Below are 8,389 nucleotides of genomic sequence, written 5' to 3'. Positions count from 1 at the left end.
TACAAGCTCGTTTATTTTTGCAAGAACTGTTGTAAGATTTGGTATTGGCGGGGCGGGGGTGTTGCATATGCAGGCCAGAGAGATGTGGAGAAAGAAGATAGCTCTCAGAAACACAAAAGAATAGCCAAGGACTATAATTCCAACCTTTGCCCTGCACGGTTCACTGGCTTGTGGGCTGGAGGAAGGAAAGTGACATCCGGGATTTGGTCCATATGAGATGCTCAACCTCCCCAGCTTCATGCTTCAACAGGCTCAGTGTGGGGCGGAGGCCAGCAAAGCAGAGCAGGAAGAACTGAGCAGGGGAATGTCGAGAGAAGAAACAATCTGGATGTTCTTCTCTAGGCACTAATTACAAAAACCTACCTTCTCACGGGCTGTTTTCTGGTAGATTTTCTGCTTCTATTAATTTTTTAAAACAAATTAATTCATTTGGTTTGGTTAGTCATGGAAAGAGGATTTCCTGAACAACACTGGCACAGTGAAGACACCCTCCTCTGTCCTGGATTTTTTTCCGAGAGGCCGTGCCCATGCATGTGCTTCTGCAGCTAAAGAGTCCTATAATGGCCAGTAGTTGACCCCATCTCTGGACCTGAGAATCACCATGGTTGGTATGAAAAAGTGGTTTGGAATGAAAAAAGGATTGGTGAAAAATAGCAATCATTTTCCTTGTTTAGTTGTTACAAGAACAGGCAGAGGCAAACCATCCCTGGCATGTCCACCCTAACCCCTGCATCCTGGGTTTAGTCCCTCCCTCTGCTCCCCCTGACCTCTGCAATGAAGCTCTGAATGCCCTGTTCTGGGACACCCTCTTTTAAATCCCAAGAACTGTGCCATTAGGGAAGAATGCAGAAAGGCATCTCCAGGTCGATCTGGATTGGATCAAAGGAGGAGGGTACAGAGCTCTTCTGATCAGGACCGATTCAGTTTCCTGATCTGCCAAATGGACACATACTCTGGTTAATGTCTACTGTCTCTTCCAACACCCCGGATCTATGATTTTATATATTTCCTCTGTAAGCATTCCTTAACTATGTTAACAAATGTTAGTTTTTTCCAATTGAATACTTATTTTAATCATTTATGGTACCACTCACACAAAGTATATGTACTGGGGACATTGGTATGCTGATAAACGTGGCTTTTTTAGAAGGGGGGAAAAATGCCCTAAATGGTAATGTTTACAGATTTTCATGGTGTGAATAGTTCCATGGCCAGTATCAAGCTATGGCCCTACTGTCATTGAACAGGGAATTGGAAAGACAATTGGCTCCCTGGGCCAGCTCAGCCTGGCTCTAACACTACTAGTTGGGTGCCATCAAGCAATATAAAGAGGAGCTGAAATCTGTTTCAATTCCTGCATTTGGGTTTTCTTTTTTCTTCTCTTTGTATTTGTAACAGAAAGACCCATGCTGACAATAGACAGACACATATTCTGAAACAACTTCCAAAGATAGGGAATTACTGCAAACCAAGAAGGACCGGTCATCTGTTTCTTGAATGCACTGGTTAAAGAATAATGGAGATAGTCAGACCTTCCATCAAGTCTCTGCATCACCATAAGCCACTTGACCATCTAATTACCTGAGCACATGTGCTAGGGTAGCCCCATTTCCACCAAATGCTTATTGAGCTGTTTACCAGGAACCCTGCTCAGCCTACAGCCCATGACAAATATTCAATAAATGTTAATCAAATATGAATGTAATTTTCAACAGGATCCAGAATGCCTGCCATTAAGATACTCTATGGTTTCTGTTCTGACAAAGTCAAGCAGATCCAGCAGATCATGGGTCCATTAAGTGGGGAAGGAAAGTAAGATAAACACCATCCTCTCTAAGGAGCCAGACTCATTCTGCCTATGCTCTAGGGCAAGACCAAATTTACCAACAGCAGGGGCTTCTGGGAAGGCTATGAGCACTTTCTTCAGGGAGAGTAACTCTAGTTATTAAAAACCACATTCGGAAACATCGTCCTCTCTGCTGACAGGGCCTTGTGCGAGGTGACCCCGGAGACTCCACAAGAGTGGACTCCACAAGAGCTCATCATGGTGATAGAATCCAGTTTCCTCATCTTTAAAATAAAGATGCCCATGCCCGTTTTGCTGACTTTTTTTGTGCAGATTAAATGAAATGACGTCTGCAGAGGGCCCTGTGCTGTGCTTGGCATGTGGAATTGAGTGGAGAGTCTGAGATGATTATTGTGTTTGTATAATATATGTACATTATATTGTTCATTATATTATATATTATATTTCCTTATTCTTTTGGTTTCAGCCTCCCCCATCCCACTTTTCTGCCTCCTCACTCCTTCATTTGACTGGCTGCTTGTCAAAACACATCTGTAAGCTCTTTGAAAAGCACCACTCTGCCTTCCCCTCTCCAGGGAGTCTGGGAATTGTTCTGTGCTGTGAATTCAAGCAGCTTAACCTGGAGACAATCCATAAACTCTCCCTTAGCTGGTAAGATGTGCTCAAGGGACACGATTGTAGTATTTTGGCCTTGTCGGCTGTGGAAAGGTGGCCCTCTCAAGATGCCCAAGACCTAATCCCAAGGATCTAGGACTAGGTCACTTTAAATGGCAAAGGGGACTTTATCCATGTGATTGAATGGAGAATCCTTAGATAGAGAGGTTATTGAGATTATCCCTAGATGATCCTGGGTTATCGGTGAGTCCACGGCAATCAATACGGTCCAAAGAGGGACAGGGAGGAGAATCGGAATCAGAGACGGGAATGTGAAGAGGGAGGCAGAGGTTGGAGTAGGAGTAACGCAGCCACGAGCCACGGAACACCTGCACCTCTGCACATAGAGAGTACCTGGAGTTAATCCAGTGCATCAGATAAGATTTGGACTTCTGAGTTGCAAAACTATAACAAATTACTTAAAGCCACTAAGTATGGGATAATTTGCTAAAGGAGCAATAGCAAACCATTACAAAGGCCAATCATGAAAACTGGGTTGTGAGTCCCAAAAAGGAGAAATTCTTTCTGTCTAAACCCTATGTGTAAGAAGGAAAGATAACAGTCTCCCTGGCCTGTGACTGTGTCACTTTCTCAGATAAGATTTTGTTGTGTGTGTGTGTGTGTGTGTGTGTTGTGTTTAGAAAAGTTCAGAGCAATCACATTTAATCAGGAAGGTTAAATGAAGAGTTTTTCAAATAAATACTGGAGAAGAATTGGAAAACAATGACCTCAACTGAATTATGGCCTAAATCTTCCAAGAAGGAATGAAAGCTCCAGCTTAGAATGCAGAGGGGTGGGAGGGGAAGGGAGGGGCAGGGGGTTAGCAAGGATGGTGGAATGTGATGGTCATCATTATCCAAAGTGCACATATGAAGACACGAATTGGTGTGAACATACTTTATATACAGAGATATGAAAAATTGTGTTCTATATGTGAGATACGAATTGTGATGCATTCCACTGTCATGTATTTTAAAAATAAAAGCAATAAAAAAAAAGACATCAGAAACCACTCGGTGAGATAGAACCCCTCCTTGGCAGGGACCTCACCAGGAGGACGGCCTGAGCCTCTCTGATCTCCGCCCTGCCACCATCTGCAAACACCAGAAGGGCAGGGGTCATTGGAGGGAGTCTCATGTGTTCTGCGAAGCTTGAGCAGGTGAGAGAGGTGAAGAGAGCAGAAAGGGAAGCAGAGGGAGCCACCTTCCACTGGAACCAGGCTCCTGTCTGGTTCGCCTTGTCCCTCTGCACGGGGCCTCTTTTCCCCATTCTTAATGCAAAATGCATTTCAAACAGAGCAGCTAAAGGCTTAAATGGGAGGAGGCCTTTCAGAGGGCTCCATCCAACACTCTTTCCTTATGCCAGCTTAGAAAGCATTCCCAAAAACGATTATTAAGAATGATTTTACTGTGTTTGTAGATACATAAGCAGACGAGTATTTTGAGTAGGATATAAGTAACACTGGTAATTTTAAGTGAGAGGCGTTTAGAAAACTGTCTGGGGACTTCTTTTATCATATGTTTCCAAGGGGTGAAATAAGGGTGATTTTTATTGCTTTTTTCTTCTCTGCTGTGTGTGTGTGTGTGTGTGTGTGTGTGTGTGTGTGAGAGAGAGAGAGAGAGAGAGAGAGAGAGAGAGAAAATTAATCCCATACTTTATTTATTTATTTACTTTTGGAAAATGAATCTTTCCTTTGGGTTGAAAAGTGGTACTATTATCAAACAGAAAACTTCTGATTATAACCAGATTTTTAAAATTAAGTCCTTTCCTCTTTCTTCTTATAACCAAACTGTCCTGGGCCAGTGAATGGCTGATTTACCTCCCAGATGTACCTGTTAGAGTGGCCACTGATGTGCTCTACTACAGAGCTTCTCAAACTGAAAAGTGCATATGAATCACCCTAGGGTCTTGTAACATACAGGTTCTGATATGGTAAGTTTAGGATGGGCCATTTCTCACAAGCCTCTGAGGGGTGCTGATGCAGCTGGTCTTTGAGCTACACTGGGCCAAGGACATTGTTAAACGAGGTATCAAACCATGCTTCCCACGTTACCTTTCCATTACTATAACAAAATACTATAACAAAATACTTGAAATGATCAACTTTAAAAGATAGATATTTACAGAATAGGAGAAAATCTTCACCACACATCAGAGCACTAATCTTCAGGATATGTAAAGAACCCAAAAAACTTAACACCAATAAATAAATAAAAACAGAAAAATAACCAATCAATAAATGGGCTAAGGAACTGAACAGACACTTCACAGAATATATACAATTGATCAACAAATATATGAAAAATGTTCAACATCTCTAGCAATTAGAGAAATGCAAATAAAAACTACTCTAAGATTTCATCTCATTCCAGTCAGAATGGCAGTTATCAAGAATTCAAGCAATGATAAGTGTTGCAGAGGATGTGGGGGAAAAAGTACACTCATATACTGCTGGTGGGACTACAAATTGGTGCAACCACTGTGGAAAACAGTATGGAGTTTCCTTAGAAAAAGTTGGAACCATCATTTGACCCCGCTATCCCACTCCTCATTTATACACAAAGGACTTAAAATCATCATACCACAGGGACGCAGCCACATCAATGTTTATAGCAGCTCAATTCACAATAGCTAAACTGTGGAATCAACCTAGACGCCCTTCAATAGATGAATGGATAAAGAAACTGTGGTATTCATACACAATGGTATATGTCAGCCTTAAAGAAGAATGAAATTATGGTATTTGCAGGTAAATGGATAGAGTTGGAGATTAACATGCTAAGTGAAGTAAGCCAATCCCAAGACCAAAGGCCAAATGTTTTCTCTGATATGTGGATGGTGATCCATAAGGCGGGTAGTGGGGAGTGGAGGAACTTTGGATTGGGCAGAGGGCACTGAGCGGGGGAGAAGGGGTATGGGGTAGAAAAATGGTGGAACGAGATGGACATCATTACCCTGTGTACATGGATGATTGTACAAATGATGCAACTCTGCATCATGTACATCCAGAGAAATAAAAAGATATGCTCCATTTGTGTACAGTGAGTGGGAAATGCTTTCTGCTGTTGTGTATAAGTAATTAGAACAAATAATAACAAAAAAGTTAAAAAAAATAAAGCAAATGTATTTACCAGAAAAAAAAAGAGGAAAGGTATATTTTGGTTGACATCTTCAGAGGTTCTAATGCATAACCAATGACCTTGTTGATTTGGGCCTTTGGTGAGGCTGCACATCATGGTGGGGAACATGTGGTAGAAAAGCTTTGCTCCACCTCTGCCTCGCCTCATAGTGGCTGGAGAGCAAACAGACAGGAAAGGTCCAGTGTCCCAATATCCCCTTCAAGGGCATGCCTCCAATGATTTAACCTCCTTCCACTAGGTCCCATCTCCTAATGGTTCTAGCTCCCATAGCACATGGGCCTTTGGGGGTAGTCATGCCAAACAATAGCACCTTCTGACTTAATGATCAGAATATAGAATATAGAAGCCCCACAACAAACTGAACTTGAAATCAGTAAAGCAGAAGCATCCTAAAGCTAGATCCAAGGTCAGCTCAAGATCACACAGTGAACTCCAAAACCAGATCGTCATGGTCCCAGGGCCATGAAGGCTGAAGGCATGAAGTTCCACTTTGAGGACCAGTGGTTCCAACATTACAAGCACAAATTGTCAAGTTTTTAACATCAAATCCCGGCTTCTTCACTCTTTTTATTTTTTTACCATAAATGGAAAGTCTTCCTTGGGGGAATCCCCAGGGACCCTACACCGGCTCTTGTGGTGGTCACTGCTATTATCAGTGATATTACAGTAAGGGCTCTGATGCCAACCAACTGGAATGTTTGTTCCAAATACCAGGATGTTCAATTCTTTACAATAACCCTTCAACAAGAACCTCTGGTATTTTGAAAGCAACACACTTATTAAAAAATTAAATGCTAGGTGATCAGCCAGAATCCAAGGGCATTTCCCAACCTGCATTGTGCGTGCCAAAACTAACCAAACCACTTGGTTGTGTTTTCCTGTTTTATTCCTGGCACACAAACAATACAAGCACCGTGGTTTCTGCTGTAGATATGGTATCACCCCAAACCAAGACAAAGGATCAAAAACAGGCTTTGTTCTAGGACTCTCTGTTCTGTCGCCAGGGAGTTCTTGTAGAATTTGTACTTTCTAATCCTAAGGGTGTAAGTTGGATTCCTCCAAGTCCCCAGTACACTTGTTCCTGTAACCAAGACTTAAAGAAGGACTTGCCCCACCTCCCCAGAGTTATCTGTACAGTTGCTTCCCTGCATTTCCAGCCATTGAAAGGCATTGTCCGTGGTGGGGACTCAGACCTCAGTGGGGAGATCTCTATCTCCATATGCCTCTGGGTTCTTATTAGTCTCGGAAGTTTGTTTTGCAGAAGCAGTTTTTAATAGATTTGAGAAATCATTAGGTACAATCTCTTCAATTCGCCGTTCAGGAGCAGCCAGTGCCCCAAATCATCTAGCCAGTTAGTAGCAGAGCCAGAGCCAAACTCCTGATCGTCTGACCCCCAAACCCCTGCTGAGCCAAGCCCTCAGATCATGGCTGACATGGATGTCTCCCACCCGACACAGAAAGAGTGACATTCGAAAACACCCTTTGTAATACCATCTACCCATAGGGCATGGACATCATCTCCAGCATCACTTATTAAGAACTTATTTAATCAGTATCTGCCTATCCAATAGTCATAAAATGTCACTGGATTCTGGAACTAACTTGGCACCTAATTCTGGGTACTTTTTGCATGCTTCAGCATTTCCTGGGTCATATTTTCCTGATATTTAAAATGGTATTAGTAATAGTCCTGCCTCACACGATTATTAGGAAGTAATTTGGGAGAAGACTTTATTCTAATAGTCCTTGTACCAGTGGATTTGCCATCCATTTGCCACTCCATAGATCACTGGAGGAAGGCTTTAGAAAAATCCTTTAAGCAACCTGGCCTAACTAGACTTCAACTTCCCCACATCTTGATTCTTTCAAGTAAGAGGTTCACACTTAATAAATGCTTCTGGTTTATTTCAAAGGCAGAAGAAAACACAATGCTAGCTTTGGAGGAGCTCAGGTTGCGTACAAGAGAACAAGAAGATGAGCTAATACGTTGAGCACTTAGCTTATGTCAAGCACTGTGCTATCTCACTGAGTCCTGGTGGCGCCTCTATAATGTACACTCCATTTGAAGCTCATTTTGCAGTCAAGGACAAGTGCACACCTGGAAATTAATTTACCTGAGGTCAGAAATCTATGAAGTGGCAGAGCTGGCCTTCAGAACCCTTTTTGAGCCAAGCTTATAGACAGAATTCCTTCCATTTTTTGCTTATATCACTCTTTTCTTCCAGGGCCCATCTAGCAAGGAACCTAGCTGCGCAGCTGTCCCATGTGAAATTTTCTCATCATGTACGTTTGTTTGGTAAAGGTGCCATAAAAAAGTATTGTGTGGCATCCCTGCCAAGCCTTCCCAAGCCTCAGAGTACAGGCTGCATGGCTAAAAACAACAGAAATTCTTTCCATTCTGGAGAGTGAGGCCTGACCTCAAGGTGTGGGCAGGATGGTTTCTCCTGAGGCCTCCCTCCTTGGCTAGGAGATGGCATCCTCACACACTCTTCCCTCTGTGTGTGTGTCTGTCCTCGTTTCCTCTTCTTATGAGGACACCAGTCAGGTTGGATTGGGCCTACCCACGTGCCTTCATTATAACTTAATTACTGTCTTAAAGAAATCTCTGTCTCCTAGTAGAATCACTTTCTGGAGTACTGGGAGTCCGGACTTAGCATACAAATTTTGGACACAATTCAGCCTGCGATTCTGTGGTGACCATTGCGGGTGTGACTCCTTCTGAATGAGTTGTGAAAGCCAAGAGTCCACAAGTGATGGGCTAAGGAGGGCAGGAGAGGAGGGACATCAT

The 8,389-nt window shown here is 42.8% G+C and overlaps 1 long non-coding RNA gene across 1 annotated transcript; it reads left to right on the top strand.

The window, feature by feature from the left end:
- The first annotated feature begins 256 nt into the window (after positions 1 to 256).
- LOC125615579 lies at positions 257 to 2,139 on the top strand. Its single transcript, XR_007346215.1, has 2 exons — positions 257 to 1,013; positions 1,399 to 2,139. It is a non-coding gene; the product is annotated as an uncharacterized LOC125615579 (long non-coding RNA).
- The last annotated feature ends 6,250 nt before the right edge of the window (positions 2,140 to 8,389 follow it).

Source organism: Marmota marmota, unplaced genomic scaffold, assembly GCF_001458135.2.
Source record: "Marmota marmota marmota unplaced genomic scaffold, marMar, whole genome shotgun sequence".
Classification (NCBI taxonomy): domain Eukaryota; kingdom Metazoa; phylum Chordata; class Mammalia; order Rodentia; family Sciuridae; genus Marmota; species Marmota marmota.
Note: the sequence above shows the minus strand (reverse complement) of the source record. Positions and strands in the feature narration are given on the sequence as shown.